Source organism: Paramisgurnus dabryanus, chromosome 13 (genome assembly GCF_030506205.2).
Source record: "Paramisgurnus dabryanus chromosome 13, PD_genome_1.1, whole genome shotgun sequence".
Taxonomy (NCBI): Eukaryota; Metazoa; Chordata; class Actinopteri; order Cypriniformes; family Cobitidae; genus Paramisgurnus; species Paramisgurnus dabryanus.
Genome location: NC_133349.1, coordinates 35,488,643 through 35,510,940, shown reverse-complemented (window position 1 = coordinate 35,510,940; position 22,298 = coordinate 35,488,643). Strand labels below are relative to the sequence as shown.

General features: G+C 39.9%; 11 non-coding genes across 11 annotated transcripts; all 11 read right to left on the bottom strand.

Annotated features, from left to right (window-relative positions):
* Positions 1-986: 986 nt before the first annotated feature.
* On the bottom strand, positions 987-1,105 carry LOC135765327 (5S ribosomal RNA). Its single transcript, XR_010540644.1, has one exon. It is a non-coding gene; the product is annotated as a 5S ribosomal RNA (ribosomal RNA).
* A 1,841-nt stretch (positions 1,106-2,946) lies between these two features.
* On the bottom strand, positions 2,947-3,065 carry LOC135765325 (5S ribosomal RNA). The gene has a single exon (XR_010540642.1). It is a non-coding gene; the product is annotated as a 5S ribosomal RNA (ribosomal RNA).
* Positions 3,066-4,906: 1,841 nt separating this feature from the next.
* Positions 4,907-5,025, bottom strand: LOC135765324 (5S ribosomal RNA). The gene has a single exon (XR_010540641.1). It is a non-coding gene; the product is annotated as a 5S ribosomal RNA (ribosomal RNA).
* A 1,841-nt stretch (positions 5,026-6,866) lies between these two features.
* Positions 6,867-6,985, bottom strand: LOC135765323 (5S ribosomal RNA). The gene has a single exon (XR_010540640.1). It is a non-coding gene; the product is annotated as a 5S ribosomal RNA (ribosomal RNA).
* Positions 6,986-8,826: 1,841 nt separating this feature from the next.
* LOC135765322 (5S ribosomal RNA) lies at positions 8,827-8,945 on the bottom strand. The gene has a single exon (XR_010541650.2). It is a non-coding gene; the product is annotated as a 5S ribosomal RNA (ribosomal RNA).
* A 1,841-nt stretch (positions 8,946-10,786) lies between these two features.
* On the bottom strand, positions 10,787-10,905 carry LOC135766453 (5S ribosomal RNA). The gene has a single exon (XR_010541649.2). It is a non-coding gene; the product is annotated as a 5S ribosomal RNA (ribosomal RNA).
* A 1,841-nt stretch (positions 10,906-12,746) lies between these two features.
* LOC135766459 (5S ribosomal RNA) lies at positions 12,747-12,865 on the bottom strand. Its single transcript, XR_010541654.1, has one exon. It is a non-coding gene; the product is annotated as a 5S ribosomal RNA (ribosomal RNA).
* Positions 12,866-14,706: 1,841 nt separating this feature from the next.
* Positions 14,707-14,825, bottom strand: LOC135765319 (5S ribosomal RNA). Its single transcript, XR_010540636.1, has one exon. It is a non-coding gene; the product is annotated as a 5S ribosomal RNA (ribosomal RNA).
* Positions 14,826-16,666: 1,841 nt separating this feature from the next.
* Positions 16,667-16,786, bottom strand: LOC135765340 (5S ribosomal RNA). Its single transcript, XR_010540655.1, has one exon. It is a non-coding gene; the product is annotated as a 5S ribosomal RNA (ribosomal RNA).
* A 1,840-nt stretch (positions 16,787-18,626) lies between these two features.
* Positions 18,627-18,745, bottom strand: LOC135765318 (5S ribosomal RNA). The gene has a single exon (XR_010540635.1). It is a non-coding gene; the product is annotated as a 5S ribosomal RNA (ribosomal RNA).
* A 1,854-nt stretch (positions 18,746-20,599) lies between these two features.
* Positions 20,600-20,718, bottom strand: LOC135765289 (5S ribosomal RNA). The gene has a single exon (XR_010540609.1). It is a non-coding gene; the product is annotated as a 5S ribosomal RNA (ribosomal RNA).
* Between the last annotated feature and the right edge of the window lie 1,580 nt (positions 20,719-22,298).

Below are 22,298 nucleotides of genomic sequence, written 5' to 3'. Positions count from 1 at the left end.
ACAATTCATTACGGATTATATGCAAAAAAAAAAAAAAAGAATAAAAAAATAAAATAAAAAAATAAATTAATTAAATAAATAAAAAATAAATATAAAAAAAACAATATAAATAAAAAATAAATGAATAAATTTTTTTTTAAAAAAATAATAATATAAAAAATAAATAATATATATAAAATGAAGAAAAAAATATATAAAAATAAATAAATAATATAATATACATATTTAAACGAATAAAAAATGAATGAATGAATAAATACACACTTACATAAATGAATAAAATCGATGCAACCTCGTACACTACTCAGTCATAGAAAATGAAAATTCTTTGCTAGGTAGTGATAACATGAATGGAAAATCATCTCGAGTTTTGTCACCCGACTAAAAGTGACAATCTTTTATAGGCAAACGTGTTTTCGTGATCATTAGTAGCTTTGTGCTGTCATGGACCACAGGATAACGGTTTACACCTGCTTATGGTCAATGGAAAACAAAGAGACAAGTCTCATCATTGGCGGTTAAGGCCTGGCACAGCTTTCGTATGGCTCTGCTTATCCACTTCCCCCCATAAATCGCTACAGGAAAATCTCACGTCTGCACGGGCCGTCCGTCTTGAGGGACATCGGAGAAAGCCTTCTTGTAGTTGCGAATGGGGCAACGTAAACAACTTTCCCCCTAAAAGAGCAGACAAGCACGTTCTGGCACGTTCTGATACGTGAAAGGCGTAAATCACCTGCAACACAGCGCTATTAGCGCTCCTCCGCCGTGCTCTTTTGGACAGTGAGCAGAGACAGAAAAATGAAGCGTCTGACCGCCCCCTGGTGGATGAGAGGGAAAATGACGAGACTGAGCCGGCCCTTTGACACAGAGAAACGGAGGAGAGACGAGCCAGCGCAGAGCTCAGAAAGCAAATGCACCAATCGGCGTAAAAGGAGAACAGCGAGCATGGGCGAAGGGCTTCCGGTACAGATGAAAGAAGACTCAAAAGCTTACAGCACCTGGTATTCCCAGGCGGTCTCCCATCCAAGTACTAACCAGGCCCGACCCTGCTTAGCTTCCGAGATCGGACGAGATCGGGCGTGCTCAGGGTGGTATGGCCGTAAGCGAAAGCTACTGCCAAAATAGGGATCTTTAATCGTATGCCAACCGAGCTAAGCCCTGACCGGCTCTATGCTGGACATTGACTCGGTAACCTTTAGGCCTCTTTAGAACGAAAGGTCGGGCAGTCCATTAAAAAACTACACGTCGGGGACGGATCCAGCCAGGGTTTCGTTCTAATACGCTTTCCTTTTCTGCTCTCTTTTACTGTCCCGTTCTCCTTCCGCTCGCCGGAACACGCGCAGGGATGCTGAAAAGCACAAGCAAGCATGCCACATAAGAATATTGAATAGTTTTCCCTACATCAGTTGAAGGCACAAAACATTTATTTCAGCAAAGTCCCTGCTGCGTTTCATTTCGCCATGTCTTGAAAATAGCAACAGTTAACCAAGCTGTCCTTTTAGAATGTTTTGATGTTCACTTAGATAACCATTCACTCTTTTTTACGAACACCAGAATCAGGCCTTTAATTTCCATGTATTATTTCAGCTAGGTTGTCGCTGGGAGAAAGCCTTTGTATGCCACATTTTGTGGCACCTAAACCCTTTTAAAATAACGGTCAAGCATCCAACAGACCGTTTTATGCTATTTTGTTTCAGTAGTCTATATTAATTTGTTTATATCCATCACAAGATTTATTTGTTTGTTTATTGGAATGATTCGACCTTGTCTTTTCAGAGTACTTTGCCATTTGAAGTTTATTTAACTACGTTCGGGAGAAGCATGGTCACGAGAGCTCAGAGCTCTCCCGTCGGACAGCACGCCAAATATGCTTTATTTAATATTTGATTACATGTTAATGCGAACTCGTGAAAAACATGACATTTTGTCTTGAACTTTCTACCTGTAAGGATACTCCGCCACAATTCATTACGGATTATATGCAAAAAAAAAAAAAAAGAATAAAAAAATAAAATAAAAAAATAAATTAATTAAATAAATAAAAAATAAATATAAAAAAAACAATATAAATAAAAAATAAATGAATAAATTTTTTTTTAAAAAAATAATAATATAAAAAATAAATAATATATATAAAATGAAGAAAAAAATATATAAAAATAAATAAATAATATAATATACATATTTAAACGAATAAAAAATGAATGAATGAATAAATACACACTTACATAAATGAATAAAATCGATGCAACCTCGTACACTACTCAGTCATAGAAAATGAAAATTCTTTGCTAGGTAGTGATAACATGAATGGAAAATCATCTCGAGTTTTGTCACCCGACTAAAAGTGACAATCTTTTATAGGCAAACGTGTTTTCGTGATCATTAGTAGCTTTGTGCTGTCATGGACCACAGGATAACGGTTTACACCTGCTTATGGTCAATGGAAAACAAAGAGACAAGTCTCATCATTGGCGGTTAAGGCCTGGCACAGCTTTCGTATGGCTCTGCTTATCCACTTCCCCCCATAAATCGCTACAGGAAAATCTCACGTCTGCACGGGCCGTCCGTCTTGAGGGACATCGGAGAAAGCCTTCTTGTAGTTGCGAATGGGGCAACGTAAACAACTTTCCCCCTAAAAGAGCAGACAAGCACGTTCTGGCACGTTCTGATACGTGAAAGGCGTAAATCACCTGCAACACAGCGCTATTAGCGCTCCTCCGCCGTGCTCTTTTGGACAGTGAGCAGAGACAGAAAAATGAAGCGTCTGACCGCCCCCTGGTGGATGAGAGGGAAAATGACGAGACTGAGCCGGCCCTTTGACACAGAGAAACGGAGGAGAGACGAGCCAGCGCAGAGCTCAGAAAGCAAATGCACCAATCGGCGTAAAAGGAGAACAGCGAGCATGGGCGAAGGGCTTCCGGTACAGATGAAAGAAGACTCAAAAGCTTACAGCACCTGGTATTCCCAGGCGGTCTCCCATCCAAGTACTAACCAGGCCCGACCCTGCTTAGCTTCCGAGATCGGACGAGATCGGGCGTGCTCAGGGTGGTATGGCCGTAAGCGAAAGCTACTGCCAAAATAGGGATCTTTAATCGTATGCCAACCGAGCTAAGCCCTGACCGGCTCTATGCTGGACATTGACTCGGTAACCTTTAGGCCTCTTTAGAACGAAAGGTCGGGCAGTCCATTAAAAAACTACACGTCGGGGACGGATCCAGCCAGGGTTTCGTTCTAATACGCTTTCCTTTTCTGCTCTCTTTTACTGTCCCGTTCTCCTTCCGCTCGCCGGAACACGCGCAGGGATGCTGAAAAGCACAAGCAAGCATGCCACATAAGAATATTGAATAGTTTTCCCTACATCAGTTGAAGGCACAAAACATTTATTTCAGCAAAGTCCCTGCTGCGTTTCATTTCGCCATGTCTTGAAAATAGCAACAGTTAACCAAGCTGTCCTTTTAGAATGTTTTGATGTTCACTTAGATAACCATTCACTCTTTTTTACGAACACCAGAATCAGGCCTTTAATTTCCATGTATTATTTCAGCTAGGTTGTCGCTGGGAGAAAGCCTTTGTATGCCACATTTTGTGGCACCTAAACCCTTTTAAAATAACGGTCAAGCATCCAACAGACCGTTTTATGCTATTTTGTTTCAGTAGTCTATATTAATTTGTTTATATCCATCACAAGATTTATTTGTTTGTTTATTGGAATGATTCGACCTTGTCTTTTCAGAGTACTTTGCCATTTGAAGTTTATTTAACTACGTTCGGGAGAAGCATGGTCACGAGAGCTCAGAGCTCTCCCGTCGGACAGCACGCCAAATATGCTTTATTTAATATTTGATTACATGTTAATGCGAACTCGTGAAAAACATGACATTTTGTCTTGAACTTTCTACCTGTAAGGATACTCCGCCACAATTCATTACGGATTATATGCAAAAAAAAAAAAAAAGAATAAAAAAATAAAATAAAAAAATAAATTAATTAAATAAATAAAAAATAAATATAAAAAAAACAATATAAATAAAAAATAAATGAATAAATTTTTTTTTAAAAAAATAATAATATAAAAAATAAATAATATATATAAAATGAAGAAAAAAATATATAAAAATAAATAAATAATATAATATACATATTTAAACGAATAAAAAATGAATGAATGAATAAATACACACTTACATAAATGAATAAAATCGATGCAACCTCGTACACTACTCAGTCATAGAAAATGAAAATTCTTTGCTAGGTAGTGATAACATGAATGGAAAATCATCTCGAGTTTTGTCACCCGACTAAAAGTGACAATCTTTTATAGGCAAACGTGTTTTCGTGATCATTAGTAGCTTTGTGCTGTCATGGACCACAGGATAACGGTTTACACCTGCTTATGGTCAATGGAAAACAAAGAGACAAGTCTCATCATTGGCGGTTAAGGCCTGGCACAGCTTTCGTATGGCTCTGCTTATCCACTTCCCCCCATAAATCGCTACAGGAAAATCTCACGTCTGCACGGGCCGTCCGTCTTGAGGGACATCGGAGAAAGCCTTCTTGTAGTTGCGAATGGGGCAACGTAAACAACTTTCCCCCTAAAAGAGCAGACAAGCACGTTCTGGCACGTTCTGATACGTGAAAGGCGTAAATCACCTGCAACACAGCGCTATTAGCGCTCCTCCGCCGTGCTCTTTTGGACAGTGAGCAGAGACAGAAAAATGAAGCGTCTGACCGCCCCCTGGTGGATGAGAGGGAAAATGACGAGACTGAGCCGGCCCTTTGACACAGAGAAACGGAGGAGAGACGAGCCAGCGCAGAGCTCAGAAAGCAAATGCACCAATCGGCGTAAAAGGAGAACAGCGAGCATGGGCGAAGGGCTTCCGGTACAGATGAAAGAAGACTCAAAAGCTTACAGCACCTGGTATTCCCAGGCGGTCTCCCATCCAAGTACTAACCAGGCCCGACCCTGCTTAGCTTCCGAGATCGGACGAGATCGGGCGTGCTCAGGGTGGTATGGCCGTAAGCGAAAGCTACTGCCAAAATAGGGATCTTTAATCGAATGCCTACCGAGCTAAGCCCTGACCGGCTCTATGCTGGACATTGACTCGGTAACCTTTAGGCCTCTTTAGAACGAAAGGTCGGGCAGTCCATTAAAAAACTACACGTCGGGGACGGATCCAGCCAGGGTTTCGTTCTAGTACGCTTTCCTTTTCTGCTCTCTTTTACTGTCCCGTTCTCCTTCCGCTCGCCGGAACACGCGCAGGGATGCTGAAAAGCACAAGCAAGCATGCCACATAAGAATATTGAATAGTTTTCCCTACATCAGTTGAAGGCACAAAACATTTATTTCAGCAAAGTCCCTGCTGCGTTTCATTTCGCCATGTCTTGAAAATAGCAACAGTTAACCAAGCTGTCCTTTTAGAATGTTTTGATGTTCACTTAGATAACCATTCACTCTTTTTTACGAACACCAGAATCAGGCCTTTAATTTCCATGTATTATTTCAGCTAGGTTGTCGCTGGGAGAAAGCCTTTGTATGCCACATTTTGTGGCACCTAAACCCTTTTAAAATAACGGTCAAGCATCCAACAGACCGTTTTATGCTATTTTGTTTCAGTAGTCTATATTAATTTGTTTATATCCATCACAAGATTTATTTGTTTGTTTATTGGAATGATTCGACCTTGTCTTTTCAGAGTACTTTGCCATTTGAAGTTTATTTAACTACGTTCGGGAGAAGCATGGTCACGAGAGCTCAGAGCTCTCCCGTCGGACAGCACGCCAAATATGCTTTATTTAATATTTGATTACATGTTAATGCGAACTCGTGAAAAACATGACATTTTGTCTTGAACTTTCTACCTGTAAGGATACTCCGCCACAATTCATTACGGATTATATGCAAAAAAAAAAAAAAAGAATAAAAAAATAAAATAAAAAAATAAATTAATTAAATAAATAAAAAATAAATATAAAAAAAACAATATAAATAAAAAATAAATGAATAAATTTTTTTTTAAAAAAATAATAATATAAAAAATAAATAATATATATAAAATGAAGAAAAAAATATATAAAAATAAATAAATAATATAATATACATATTTAAACGAATAAAAAATGAATGAATGAATAAATACACACTTACATAAATGAATAAAATCGATGCAACCTCGTACACTACTCAGTCATAGAAAATGAAAATTCTTTGCTAGGTAGTGATAACATGAATGGAAAATCATCTCGAGTTTTGTCACCCGACTAAAAGTGACAATCTTTTATAGGCAAACGTGTTTTCGTGATCATTAGTAGCTTTGTGCTGTCATGGACCACAGGATAACGGTTTACACCTGCTTATGGTCAATGGAAAACAAAGAGACAAGTCTCATCATTGGCGGTTAAGGCCTGGCACAGCTTTCGTATGGCTCTGCTTATCCACTTCCCCCCATAAATCGCTACAGGAAAATCTCACGTCTGCACGGGCCGTCCGTCTTGAGGGACATCGGAGAAAGCCTTCTTGTAGTTGCGAATGGGGCAACGTAAACAACTTTCCCCCTAAAAGAGCAGACAAGCACGTTCTGGCACGTTCTGATACGTGAAAGGCGTAAATCACCTGCAACACAGCGCTATTAGCGCTCCTCCGCCGTGCTCTTTTGGACAGTGAGCAGAGACAGAAAAATGAAGCGTCTGACCGCCCCCTGGTGGATGAGAGGGAAAATGACGAGACTGAGCCGGCCCTTTGACACAGAGAAACGGAGGAGAGACGAGCCAGCGCAGAGCTCAGAAAGCAAATGCACCAATCGGCGTAAAAGGAGAACAGCGAGCATGGGCGAAGGGCTTCCGGTACAGATGAAAGAAGACTCAAAAGCTTACAGCACCTGGTATTCCCAGGCGGTCTCCCATCCAAGTACTAACCAGGCCCGACCCTGCTTAGCTTCCGAGATCGGACGAGATCGGGCGTGCTCAGGGTGGTATGGCCGTAAGCGAAAGCTACTGCCAAAATAGGGATCTTTAATCGTATGCCAACCGAGCTAAGCCCTGACCGGCTCTATGCTGGACATTGACTCGGTAACCTTTAGGCCTCTTTAGAACGAAAGGTCGGGCAGTCCATTAAAAAACTACACGTCGGGGACGGATCCAGCCAGGGTTTCGTTCTAATACGCTTTCCTTTTCTGCTCTCTTTTACTGTCCCGTTCTCCTTCCGCTCGCCGGAACACGCGCAGGGATGCTGAAAAGCACAAGCAAGCATGCCACATAAGAATATTGAATAGTTTTCCCTACATCAGTTGAAGGCACAAAACATTTATTTCAGCAAAGTCCCTGCTGCGTTTCATTTCGCCATGTCTTGAAAATAGCAACAGTTAACCAAGCTGTCCTTTTAGAATGTTTTGATGTTCACTTAGATAACCATTCACTCTTTTTTACGAACACCAGAATCAGGCCTTTAATTTCCATGTATTATTTCAGCTAGGTTGTCGCTGGGAGAAAGCCTTTGTATGCCACATTTTGTGGCACCTAAACCCTTTTAAAATAACGGTCAAGCATCCAACAGACCGTTTTATGCTATTTTGTTTCAGTAGTCTATATTAATTTGTTTATATCCATCACAAGATTTATTTGTTTGTTTATTGGAATGATTCGACCTTGTCTTTTCAGAGTACTTTGCCATTTGAAGTTTATTTAACTACGTTCGGGAGAAGCATGGTCACGAGAGCTCAGAGCTCTCCCGTCGGACAGCACGCCAAATATGCTTTATTTAATATTTGATTACATGTTAATGCGAACTCGTGAAAAACATGACATTTTGTCTTGAACTTTCTACCTGTAAGGATACTCCGCCACAATTCATTACGGATTATATGCAAAAAAAAAAAAAAAGAATAAAAAAATAAAATAAAAAAATAAATTAATTAAATAAATAAAAAATAAATATAAAAAAAACAATATAAATAAAAAATAAATGAATAAATTTTTTTTTAAAAAAATAATAATATAAAAAATAAATAATATATATAAAATGAAGAAAAAAATATATAAAAATAAATAAATAATATAATATACATATTTAAACGAATAAAAAATGAATGAATGAATAAATACACACTTACATAAATGAATAAAATCGATGCAACCTCGTACACTACTCAGTCATAGAAAATGAAAATTCTTTGCTAGGTAGTGATAACATGAATGGAAAATCATCTCGAGTTTTGTCACCCGACTAAAAGTGACAATCTTTTATAGGCAAACGTGTTTTCGTGATCATTAGTAGCTTTGTGCTGTCATGGACCACAGGATAACGGTTTACACCTGCTTATGGTCAATGGAAAACAAAGAGACAAGTCTCATCATTGGCGGTTAAGGCCTGGCACAGCTTTCGTATGGCTCTGCTTATCCACTTCCCCCCATAAATCGCTACAGGAAAATCTCACGTCTGCACGGGCCGTCCGTCTTGAGGGACATCGGAGAAAGCCTTCTTGTAGTTGCGAATGGGGCAACGTAAACAACTTTCCCCCTAAAAGAGCAGACAAGCACGTTCTGGCACGTTCTGATACGTGAAAGGCGTAAATCACCTGCAACACAGCGCTATTAGCGCTCCTCCGCCGTGCTCTTTTGGACAGTGAGCAGAGACAGAAAAATGAAGCGTCTGACCGCCCCCTGGTGGATGAGAGGGAAAATGACGAGACTGAGCCGGCCCTTTGACACAGAGAAACGGAGGAGAGACGAGCCAGCGCAGAGCTCAGAAAGCAAATGCACCAATCGGCGTAAAAGGAGAACAGCGAGCATGGGCGAAGGGCTTCCGGTACAGATGAAAGAAGACTCAAAAGCTTACAGCACCTGGTATTCCCAGGCGGTCTCCCATCCAAGTACTAACCAGGCCCGACCCTGCTTAGCTTCCGAGATCGGACGAGATCGGGCGTGCTCAGGGTGGTATGGCCGTAAGCGAAAGCTACTGCCAAAATAGGGATCTTTAATCGTATGCCAACCGAGCTAAGCCCTGACCGGCTCTATGCTGGACATTGACTCGGTAACCTTTAGGCCTCTTTAGAACGAAAGGTCGGGCAGTCCATTAAAAAACTACACGTCGGGGACGGATCCAGCCAGGGTTTCGTTCTAATACGCTTTCCTTTTCTGCTCTCTTTTACTGTCCCGTTCTCCTTCCGCTCGCCGGAACACGCGCAGGGATGCTGAAAAGCACAAGCAAGCATGCCACATAAGAATATTGAATAGTTTTCCCTACATCAGTTGAAGGCACAAAACATTTATTTCAGCAAAGTCCCTGCTGCGTTTCATTTCGCCATGTCTTGAAAATAGCAACAGTTAACCAAGCTGTCCTTTTAGAATGTTTTGATGTTCACTTAGATAACCATTCACTCTTTTTTACGAACACCAGAATCAGGCCTTTAATTTCCATGTATTATTTCAGCTAGGTTGTCGCTGGGAGAAAGCCTTTGTATGCCACATTTTGTGGCACCTAAACCCTTTTAAAATAACGGTCAAGCATCCAACAGACCGTTTTATGCTATTTTGTTTCAGTAGTCTATATTAATTTGTTTATATCCATCACAAGATTTATTTGTTTGTTTATTGGAATGATTCGACCTTGTCTTTTCAGAGTACTTTGCCATTTGAAGTTTATTTAACTACGTTCGGGAGAAGCATGGTCACGAGAGCTCAGAGCTCTCCCGTCGGACAGCACGCCAAATATGCTTTATTTAATATTTGATTACATGTTAATGCGAACTCGTGAAAAACATGACATTTTGTCTTGAACTTTCTACCTGTAAGGATACTCCGCCACAATTCATTACGGATTATATGCAAAAAAAAAAAAAAAGAATAAAAAAATAAAATAAAAAAATAAATTAATTAAATAAATAAAAAATAAATATAAAAAAAACAATATAAATAAAAAATAAATGAATAAATTTTTTTTTAAAAAAATAATAATATAAAAAATAAATAATATATATAAAATGAAGAAAAAAATATATAAAAATAAATAAATAATATAATATACATATTTAAACGAATAAAAAATGAATGAATGAATAAATACACACTTACATAAATGAATAAAATCGATGCAACCTCGTACACTACTCAGTCATAGAAAATGAAAATTCTTTGCTAGGTAGTGATAACATGAATGGAAAATCATCTCGAGTTTTGTCACCCGACTAAAAGTGACAATCTTTTATAGGCAAACGTGTTTTCGTGATCATTAGTAGCTTTGTGCTGTCATGGACCACAGGATAACGGTTTACACCTGCTTATGGTCAATGGAAAACAAAGAGACAAGTCTCATCATTGGCGGTTAAGGCCTGGCACAGCTTTCGTATGGCTCTGCTTATCCACTTCCCCCCATAAATCGCTACAGGAAAATCTCACGTCTGCACGGGCCGTCCGTCTTGAGGGACATCGGAGAAAGCCTTCTTGTAGTTGCGAATGGGGCAACGTAAACAACTTTCCCCCTAAAAGAGCAGACAAGCACGTTCTGGCACGTTCTGATACGTGAAAGGCGTAAATCACCTGCAACACAGCGCTATTAGCGCTCCTCCGCCGTGCTCTTTTGGACAGTGAGCAGAGACAGAAAAATGAAGCGTCTGACCGCCCCCTGGTGGATGAGAGGGAAAATGACGAGACTGAGCCGGCCCTTTGACACAGAGAAACGGAGGAGAGACGAGCCAGCGCAGAGCTCAGAAAGCAAATGCACCAATCGGCGTAAAAGGAGAACAGCGAGCATGGGCGAAGGGCTTCCGGTACAGATGAAAGAAGACTCAAAAGCTTACAGCACCTGGTATTCCCAGGCGGTCTCCCATCCAAGTACTAACCAGGCCCGACCCTGCTTAGCTTCCGAGATCGGACGAGATCGGGCGTGCTCAGGGTGGTATGGCCGTAAGCGAAAGCTACTGCCAAAATAGGGATCTTTAATCGAATGCCTACCGAGCTAAGCCCTGACCGGCTCTATGCTGGACATTGACTCGGTAACCTTTAGGCCTCTTTAGAACGAAAGGTCGGGCAGTCCATTAAAAAACTACACGTCGGGGACGGATCCAGCCAGGGTTTCGTTCTAGTACGCTTTCCTTTTCTGCTCTCTTTTACTGTCCCGTTCTCCTTCCGCTCGCCGGAACACGCGCAGGGATGCTGAAAAGCACAAGCAAGCATGCCACATAAGAATATTGAATAGTTTTCCCTACATCAGTTGAAGGCACAAAACATTTATTTCAGCAAAGTCCCTGCTGCGTTTCATTTCGCCATGTCTTGAAAATAGCAACAGTTAACCAAGCTGTCCTTTTAGAATGTTTTGATGTTCACTTAGATAACCATTCACTCTTTTTTACGAACACCAGAATCAGGCCTTTAATTTCCATGTATTATTTCAGCTAGGTTGTCGCTGGGAGAAAGCCTTTGTATGCCACATTTTGTGGCACCTAAACCCTTTTAAAATAACGGTCAAGCATCCAACAGACCGTTTTATGCTATTTTGTTTCAGTAGTCTATATTAATTTGTTTATATCCATCACAAGATTTATTTGTTTGTTTATTGGAATGATTCGACCTTGTCTTTTCAGAGTACTTTGCCATTTGAAGTTTATTTAACTACGTTCGGGAGAAGCATGGTCACGAGAGCTCAGAGCTCTCCCGTCGGACAGCACGCCAAATATGCTTTATTTAATATTTGATTACATGTTAATGCGAACTCGTGAAAAACATGACATTTTGTCTTGAACTTTCTACCTGTAAGGATACTCCGCCACAATTCATTACGGATTATATGCAAAAAAAAAAAAAAAGAATAAAAAAATAAAATAAAAAAATAAATTAATTAAATAAATAAAAAATAAATATAAAAAAAACAATATAAATAAAAAATAAATGAATAAATTTTTTTTTAAAAAAATAATAATATAAAAAATAAATAATATATATAAAATGAAGAAAAAAATATATAAAAATAAATAAATAATATAATATACATATTTAAACGAATAAAAAATGAATGAATGAATAAATACACATTTACATAAATGAATAAAATCGATGCAACCTCGTACACTACTCAGTCATAGAAAATGAAAATTCTTTGCTAGGTAGTGATAACATGAATGGAAAATCATCTCGAGTTTTGTCACCCGACTAAAAGTGACAATCTTTTATAGGCAAACGTGTTTTCGTGATCATTAGTAGCTTTGTGCTGTCATGGACCACAGGATAACGGTTTACACCTGCTTATGGTCAATGGAAAACAAAGAGACAAGTCTCATCATTGGCGGTTAAGGCCTGGCACAGCTTTCGTATGGCTCTGCTTATCCACTTCCCCCCATAAATCGCTACAGGAAAATCTCACGTCTGCACGGGCCGTCCGTCTTGAGGGACATCGGAGAAAGCCTTCTTGTAGTTGCGAATGGGGCAACGTAAACAACTTTCCCCCTAAAAGAGCAGACAAGCACGTTCTGGCACGTTCTGATACGTGAAAGGCGTAAATCACCTGCAACACAGCGCTATTAGCGCTCCTCCGCCGTGCTCTTTTGGACAGTGAGCAGAGACAGAAAAATGAAGCGTCTGACCGCCCCCTGGTGGATGAGAGGGAAAATGACGAGACTGAGCCGGCCCTTTGACACAGAGAAACGGAGGAGAGACGAGCCAGCGCAGAGCTCAGAAAGCAAATGCACCAATCGGCGTAAAAGGAGAACAGCGAGCATGGGCGAAGGGCTTCCGGTACAGATGAAAGAAGACTCAAAAGCTTACAGCACCTGGTATTCCCAGGCGGTCTCCCATCCAAGTACTAACCAGGCCCGACCCTGCTTAGCTTCCGAGATCGGACGAGATCGGGCGTGCTCAGGGTGGTATGGCCGTAAGCGAAAGCTACTGCCAAAATAGGGATCTTTAATCGTATGCCAACCGAGCTAAGCCCTGACCGGCTCTATGCTGGACATTGACTCGGTAACCTTTAGGCCTCTTTAGAACGAAAGGTCGGGCAGTCCATTAAAAAACTACACGTCGGGGACGGATCCAGCCAGGGTTTCGTTCTAGTACGCTTTCCTTTTCTGCTCTCTTTTACTGTCCCGTTCTCCTTCCGCTCGCCGGAACACGCGCAGGGATGCTGAAAAGCACAAGCAAGCATGCCACATAAGAATATTGAATAGTTTTCCCTACATCAGTTGAAGGCACAAAACATTTATTTCAGCAAAGTCCCTGCTGCGTTTCATTTCGCCATGTCTTGAAAATAGCAACAGTTAACCAAGCTGTCCTTTTAGAATGTTTTGATGTTCACTTAGATAACCATTCACTCTTTTTTACGAACACCAGAATCAGGCCTTTAATTTCCATGTATTATTTCAGCTAGGTTGTCGCTGGGAGAAAGCCTTTGTATGCCACATTTTGTGGCACCTAAACCCTTTTAAAATAACGGTCAAGCATCCAACAGACCGTTTTATGCTATTTTGTTTCAGTAGTCTATATTAATTTGTTTATATCCATCACAAGATTTATTTGTTTGTTTATTGGAATGATTCGACCTTGTCTTTTCAGAGTACTTTGCCATTTGAAGTTTATTTAACTACGTTCGGGAGAAGCATGGTCACGAGAGCTCAGAGCTCTCCCGTCGGACAGCACGCCAAATATGCTTTATTTAATATTTGATTACATGTTAATGCGAACTCGTGAAAAACATGACATTTTGTCTTGAACTTTCTACCTGTAAGGATACTCCGCCACAATTCATTACGGATTATATGCAAAAAAAAAAAAAAAGAATAAAAAAATAAAATAAAAAAATAAATTAATTAAATAAATAAAAAATAAATATAAAAAAAACAATATAAATAAAAAATAAATGAATAAATTTTTTTTTAAAAAAATAATAATATAAAAAATAAATAATATATATAAAATGAAGAAAAAAATATATAAAAATAAATAAATAATATAATATACATATTTAAACGAATAAAAAATGAATGAATGAATAAATACACACTTACATAAATGAATAAAATCGATGCAACCTCGTACACTACTCAGTCATAGAAAATGAAAATTCTTTGCTAGGTAGTGATAACATGAATGGAAAATCATCTCGAGTTTTGTCACCCGACTAAAAGTGACAATCTTTTATAGGCAAACGTGTTTTCGTGATCATTAGTAGCTTTGTGCTGTCATGGACCACAGGATAACGGTTTACACCTGCTTATGGTCAATGGAAAACAAAGAGACAAGTCTCATCATTGGCGGTTAAGGCCTGGCACAGCTTTCGTATGGCTCTGCTTATCCACTTCCCCCCATAAATCGCTACAGGAAAATCTCACGTCTGCACGGGCCGTCCGTCTTGAGGGACATCGGAGAAAGCCTTCTTGTAGTTGCGAATGGGGCAACGTAAACAACTTTCCCCCTAAAAGAGCAGACAAGCACGTTCTGGCACGTTCTGATACGTGAAAGGCGTAAATCACCTGCAACACAGCGCTATTAGCGCTCCTCCGCCGTGCTCTTTTGGACAGTGAGCAGAGACAGAAAAATGAAGCGTCTGACCGCCCCCTGGTGGATGAGAGGGAAAATGACGAGACTGAGCCGGCCCTTTGACACAGAGAAACGGAGGAGAGACGAGCCAGCGCAGAGCTCAGAAAGCAAATGCACCAATCGGCGTAAAAGGAGAACAGCGAGCATGGGCGAAGGGCTTCCGGTACAGATGAAAGAAGACTCAAAAGCTTACAGCACCTGGTATTCCCAGGCGGTCTCCCATCCAAGTACTAACCAGGCCCGACCCTGCTTAGCTTCCGAGATCGGACGAGATCGGGCGTGCTCAGGGTGGTATGGCCGTAAGCGAAAGCTACTGCCAAAATAGGGATCTTTAATCGTATGCCAACCGAGCTAAGCCCTGACCGGCTCTATGCTGGACATTGACTCGGTAACCTTTAGGCCTCTTTAGAACGAAAGGTCGGGCAGTCCATTAAAAAACTACACGTCGGGGACGGATCCAGCCAGGGTTTCGTTCTAATACGCTTTCCTTTTCTGCTCTCTTTTACTGTCCCGTTCTCCTTCCGCTCGCCGGAACACGCGCAGGGATGCTGAAAAGCACAAGCAAGCATGCCACATAAGAATATTGAATAGTTTTCCCTACATCAGTTGAAGGCACAAAACATTTATTTCAGCAAAGTCCCTGCTGCGTTTCATTTCGCCATGTCTTGAAAATAGCAACAGTTAACCAAGCTGTCCTTTTAGAATGTTTTGATGTTCACTTAGATAACCATTCACTCTTTTTTACGAACACCAGAATCAGGCCTTTAATTTCCATGTATTATTTCAGCTAGGTTGTCGCTGGGAGAAAGCCTTTGTATGCCACATTTTGTGGCACCTAAACCCTTTTAAAATAACGGTCAAGCATCCAACAGACCGTTTTATGCTATTTTGTTTCAGTAGTCTATATTAATTTGTTTATATCCATCACAAGATTTATTTGTTTGTTTATTGGAATGATTCGACCTTGTCTTTTCAGAGTACTTTGCCATTTGAAGTTTATTTAACTACGTTCGGGAGAAGCATGGTCACGAGAGCTCAGAGCTCTCCCGTCGGACAGCACGCCAAATATGCTTTATTTAATATTTGATTACATGTTAATGCGAACTCGTGAAAAACATGACATTTTGTCTTGAACTTTCTACCTGTAAGGATACTCCGCCACAATTCATTACGGATTATATGCAAAAAAAAAAAAAAAGAATAAAAAAATAAAATAAAAAAATAAATTAATTAAATAAATAAAAAATAAATATAAAAAAAACAATATAAATAAAAAATAAATGAATAAATTTTTTTTTAAAAAAATAATAATATAAAAAATAAATAATATATATAAAATGAAGAAAAAAATATATAAAAATAAATAAATAATATAATATACATATTTAAACGAATAAAAAATGAATGAATGAATAAATACACACTTACATAAATGAATAAAATCGATGCAACCTCGTACACTACTCAGTCATAGAAAATGAAAATTCTTTGCTAGGTAGTGATAACATGAATGGAAAATCATCTCGAGTTTTGTCACCCGACTAAAAGTGACAATCTTTTATAGGCAAACGTGTTTTCGTGATCATTAGTAGCTTTGTGCTGTCATGGACCACAGGATAACGGTTTACACCTGCTTATGGTCAATGGAAAACAAAGAGACAAGTCTCATCATTGGCGGTTAAGGCCTGGCACAGCTTTCGTATGGCTCTGCTTATCCACTTCCCCCCATAAATCGCTACAGGAAAATCTCACGTCTGCACGGGCCGTCCGTCTTGAGGGACATCGGAGAAAGCCTTCTTGTAGTTGCGAATGGGGCAACGTAAACAACTTTCCCCCTAAAAGAGCAGACAAGCACGTTCTGGCACGTTCTGATACGTGAAAGGCGTAAATCACCTGCAACACAGCGCTATTAGCGCTCCTCCGCCGTGCTCTTTTGGACAGTGAGCAGAGACAGAAAAATGAAGCGTCTGACCGCCCCCTGGTGGATGAGAGGGAAAATGACGAGACTGAGCCGGCCCTTTGACACAGAGAAACGGAGGAGAGACGAGCCAGCGCAGAGCTCAGAAAGCAAATGCACCAATCGGCGTAAAAGGAGAACAGCGAGCATGGGCGAAGGGCTTCCGGTACAGATGAAAGAAGACTCAAAAGCTTACAGCACCTGGTATTCCCAGGCGGTCTCCCATCCAAGTACTAACCAGGCCCGACCCTGCTTTAACTTCCGAGATCGGACGAGATCGGGCGTGCTCAGGGTGGTATGGCCGTAAGCGAAAGCTACTGCCAAAATAGGGATCTTTAATCGAATGCCTACCGAGCTAAGCCCTGACCGGCTCTATGCTGGACATTGACTCGGTAACCTTTAGGCCTCTTTAGAACGAAAGGTCGGGCAGTCCATTAAAAAACTACACGTCGGGGACGGATCCAGCCAGGGTTTCGTTCTAGTACGCTTTCCTTTTCTGCTCTCTTTTACTGTCCCGTTCTCCTTCCGCTCGCCGGAACACGCGCAGGGATGCTGAAAAGCACAAGCAAGCATGCCACATAAGAATATTGAATAGTTTTCCCTACATCAGTTGAAGGCACAAAACATTTATTTCAGCAAAGTCCCTGCTGCGTTTCATTTCGCCATGTCTTGAAAATAGCAACAGTTAACCAAGCTGTCCTTTTAGAATGTTTTGATGTTCACTTAGATAACCATTCACTCTTTTTTACGAACACCAGAATCAGGCCTTTAATTTCCATGTATTATTTCAGCTAGGTTGTCGCTGGGAGAAAGCCTTTGTATGCCACATTTTGTGGCACCTAAACCCTTTTAAAATAACGGTCAAGCATCCAACAGACCGTTTTATGCTATTTTGTTTCAGTAGTCTATATTAATTTGTTTATATCCATCACAAGATTTATTTGTTTGTTTATTGGAATGATTCGACCTTGTCTTTTCAGAGTACTTTGCCATTTGAAGTTTATTTAACTACGTTCGGGAGAAGCATGGTCACGAGAGCTCAGAGCTCTCCCGTCGGACAGCACGCCAAATATGCTTTATTTAATATTTGATTACATGTTAATGCGAACTCGTGAAAAACATGACATTTTGTCTTGAACTTTCTACCTGTAAGGATACTCCGCCACAATTCATTACGGATTATATGCAAAAAAAAAAAAAAGAATAAAAAAATAAAATAAAAAAATAAATTAATTAAATAAATAAAAAATAAATATAAAAAAAACAATATAAATAAAAAATAAATGAATAAATTTTTTTTTAAAAAAATAATAATATAAAAAATAAATAATATATATAAAATGAAGAAAAAAATATATAAAAATAAATAAATAATATAATATACATATTTAAACGAATAAAAAATGAATGAATGAATAAATACACACTTACATAAATGAATAAAATCGATGCAACCTCGTACACTACTCAGTCATAGAAAATGAAAATTCTTTGCTAGGTAGTGATAACATGAATGGAAAATCATCTCGAGTTTTGTCACCCGACTAAAAGTGACAATCTTTTATAGGCAAACGTGTTTTCGTGATCATTAGTAGCTTTGTGCTGTCATGGACCACAGGATAACGGTTTACACCTGCTTATGGTCAATGGAAAACAAAGAGACAAGTCTCATCATTGGCGGTTAAGGCCTGGCACAGCTTTCGTATGGCTCTGCTTATCCACTTCCCCCCATAAATCGCTACAGGAAAATCTCACGTCTGCACGGGCCGTCCGTCTTGAGGGACATCGGAGAAAGCCTTCTTGTAGTTGCGAATGGGGCAACGTAAACAACTTTCCCCCTAAAAGAGCAGACAAGCACGTTCTGGCACGTTCTGATACGTGAAAGGCGTAAATCACCTGCAACACAGCGCTATTAGCGCTCCTCCGCCGTGCTCTTTTGGACAGTGAGCAGAGACAGAAAAATGAAGCGTCTGACCGCCCCCTGGTGGATGAGAGGGAAAATGACGAGACTGAGCCGGCCCTTTGACACAGAGAAACGGAGGAGAGACGAGCCAGCGCAGAGCTCAGAAAGCAAATGCACCAATCGGCGTAAAAGGAGAACAGCGAGCATGGGCGAAGGGCTTCCGGTACAGATGAAAGAAGACTCAAAAGCTTACAGCACCTGGTATTCCCAGGCGGTCTCCCATCCAAGTACTAACCAGGCCCGACCCTGCTTAGCTTCCGAGATCGGACGAGATCGGGCGTGCTCAGGGTGGTATGGCCGTAAGCGAAAGCTACTGCCAAAATAGGGATCTTTAATCGAATGCCTACCGAGCTAAGCCCTGACCGGCTCTATGCTGGACATTGACTCGGTAACCTTTAGGCCTCTTTAGAACGAAAGGTCGGGCAGTCCATTAAAAAACTACACGTCGGGGACGGATCCAGCCAGGGTTTCGTTCTAGTACGCTTTCCTTTTCTGCTCTCTTTTACTGTCCCGTTCTCCTTCCGCTCGCCGGAACACGCGCAGGGATGCTGAAAAGCACAAGCAAGCATGCCACATAAGAATATTGAATAGTTTTCCCTACATCAGTTGAAGGCACAAAACATTTATTTCAGCAAAGTCCCTGCTGCGTTTCATTTCGCCATGTCTTGAAAATAGCAACAGTTAACCAAGCTGTCCTTTTAGAATGTTTTGATGTTCACTTAGATAACCATTCACTCTTTTTTACGAACACCAGAATCAGGCCTTTAATTTCCATGTATTATTTCAGCTAGGTTGTCGCTGGGAGAAAGCCTTTGTATGCCACATTTTGTGGCACCTAAACCCTTTTAAAATAACGGTCAAGCATCCAACAGACCGTTTTATGCTATTTTGTTTCAGTAGTCTATATTAATTTGTTTATATCCATCACAAGATTTATTTGTTTGTTTATTGGAATGATTCGACCTTGTCTTTTCAGAGTACTTTGCCATTTGAAGTTTATTTAACTACGTTCGGGAGAAGCATGGTCACGAGAGCTCAGAGCTCTCCCGTCGGACAGCACGCCAAATATGCTTTATTTAATATTTGATTACATGTTAATGCGAACTCGTGAAAAACATGACATTTTGTCTTGAACTTTCTACCTGTAAGGATACTCCGCCACAATTCATTACGGATTATATGCAAAAAAAAAAAAAAAGAATAAAAAAATAAAAAAAAAAAATAAAAAAATAAATTAATTAAATAAATAAAAAATAAATATAAAAAAACAATATAAATAAAAAATAAATGAATAAAATTTTTTTAAAAAAAATAATAATATAAAAAATAAATAATATATATAAAATGAAGAAAAAAATATATAAAAATAAATAAATAATATAATATATATATTTAAACGAATAAAAAATGAATGAATGAATAAATACACACTTACATAAATGAATAAAATCGATGCAACCTCGTACACTACTCAGTCATAGAAAATGAAAATTCTTTGCTAGGTAGTGATAACATGAATGGAAAATCATCTCGAGTTTTGTCACCCGACTAAAAGTGACAATCTTTTATAGGCAAACGTGTTTTCGTGATCATTAGTAGCTTTGTGCTGTCATGGACCACAGGATAACGGTTTACACCTGCTTATGGTCAATGGAAAACAAAGAGACAAGTCTCATCATTGGCGGTTAAGGCCTGGCACAGCTTTCGTATGGCTCTGCTTATCCACTTCCCCCCATAAATCGCTACAGGAAAATCTCACGTCTGCACGGGCCGTCCGTCTTGAGGGACATCGGAGAAAGCCTTCTTGTAGTTGCGAATGGGGCAACGTAAACAACTTTCCCCCTAAAAGAGCAGACAAGCACGTTCTGGCACGTTCTGATACGTGAAAGGCGTAAATCACCTGCAACACAGCGCTATGCTTATTAGCGCTCCTCCGCCGTGCTCTTTTGGACAGTGAGCAGAGACAGAAAAATGAAGCGTCTGACCGCCCCCTGGTGGATGAGAGGGAAAATGACGAGACTGAGCCGGCCCTTTGACACAGAGAAACGGAGGAGAGACGAGCCAGCGCAGAGCTCAGAAAGCAAATGCACCAATCGGCGTAAAAGGAGAACAGCGAGCATGGGCGAAGGGCTTCCGGTACAGATGAAAGAAGACTCAAAAGCTTACAGCACCTGGTATTCCCAGGCGGTCTCCCATCCAAGTACTAACCAGGCCCTACCCTGCTTAGCTTCCGAGATCGGACGAGATCGGGCGTGCTCAGGGTGGTATGGCCGTAAGCGAAAGCTACTGCCAAAATAGGGATCTTTAATCGTATGCCAACCGAGCTAAGCCCTGACCGGCTCTATGCTGGACATTGACTCGGTAACCTTTAGGCCTCTTTAGAACGAAAGGTCGGGCAGTCCATTAAAAAACTACACGTCGGGGACGGATCCAGCCAGGGTTTCGTTCTAATACGCTTTCCTTTTCTGCTCTCTTTTACTGTCCCGTTCTCCTTCCGCTCGCCGGAACACGCGCAGGGATGCTGAAAAGCACAAGCAAGCATGCCACATAAGAATATTGAATAGTTTTCCCTACATCAGTTGAAGGCACAAAACATTTATTTCAGCAAAGTCCCTGCTGCGTTTCATTTCGCCATGTCTTGAAAATAGCAACAGTTAACCAAGCTGTCCTTTTAGAATGTTTTGATGTTCACTTAGATAACCATTCACTCTTTTTTACGAACACCAGAATCAGGCCTTTAATTTCCATGTATTATTTCAGCTAGGTTGTCGCTGGGAGAAAGCCTTTGTATGCCACATTTTGTGGCACCTAAACCCTTTTAAAATAACGGTCAAGCATCCAACAGACCGTTTTATGCTATTTTGTTTCAGTAGTCTATATTAATTTGTTTATATCCATCACAAGATTTATTTGTTTGTTTATTGGAATGATTCGACCTTGTCTTTTCAGAGTACTTTGCCATTTGAAGTTTATTTAACTACGTTCGGGAGAAGCATGGTCACGAGAGCTCAGAGCTCTCCCGTCGGACAGCACGCCAAATATGCTTTATTTAATATTTGATTACATGTTAATGCGAACTCGTGAAAAACATGACATTTTGTCTTGAACTTTCTACCTGTAAGGATACTCCGCCACAATTCATTACGGATTATATGCAAAAAAAAAAAAAAGAATAAAAAAATAAAATAAAAAAATAAATTAATTAAATAAATAAAAAATAAATATAAAAAAAACAATATAAATAAAAAATAAATGAATAAATTTTTTTTTAAAAAAATAATAATATAAAAAATAAATAATATATATAAAATGAAGAAAAAAATATATAAAAATAAATAAATAATATAATATACATATTTAAACGAATAAAAAATGAATGAATGAATAAATACACACTTACATAAATGAATAAAATCGATGCAACCTCGTACACTACTCAGTCATAGAAAATGAAAATTCTTTGCTAGGTAGTGATAACATGAATGGAAAATCATCTCGAGTTTTGTCACCCGACTAAAAGTGACAATCTTTTATAGGCAAACGTGTTTTCGTGATCATTAGTAGCTTTGTGCTGTCATGGACCACAGGATAACGGTTTACACCTGCTTATGGTCAATGGAAAACAAAGAGACAAGTCTCATCATTGGCGGTTAAGGCCTGGCACAGCTTTCGTATGGCTCTGCTTATCCACTTCCCCCCATAAATCGCTACAGGAAAATCTCACGTCTGCACGGGCCGTCCGTCTTGAGGGACATCGGAGAAAGCCTTCTTGTAGTTGCGAATGGGGCAACGTAAACAACTTTCCCCCTAAAAGAGCAGACAAGCACGTTCTGGCACGTTCTGATACGTGAAAGGCGT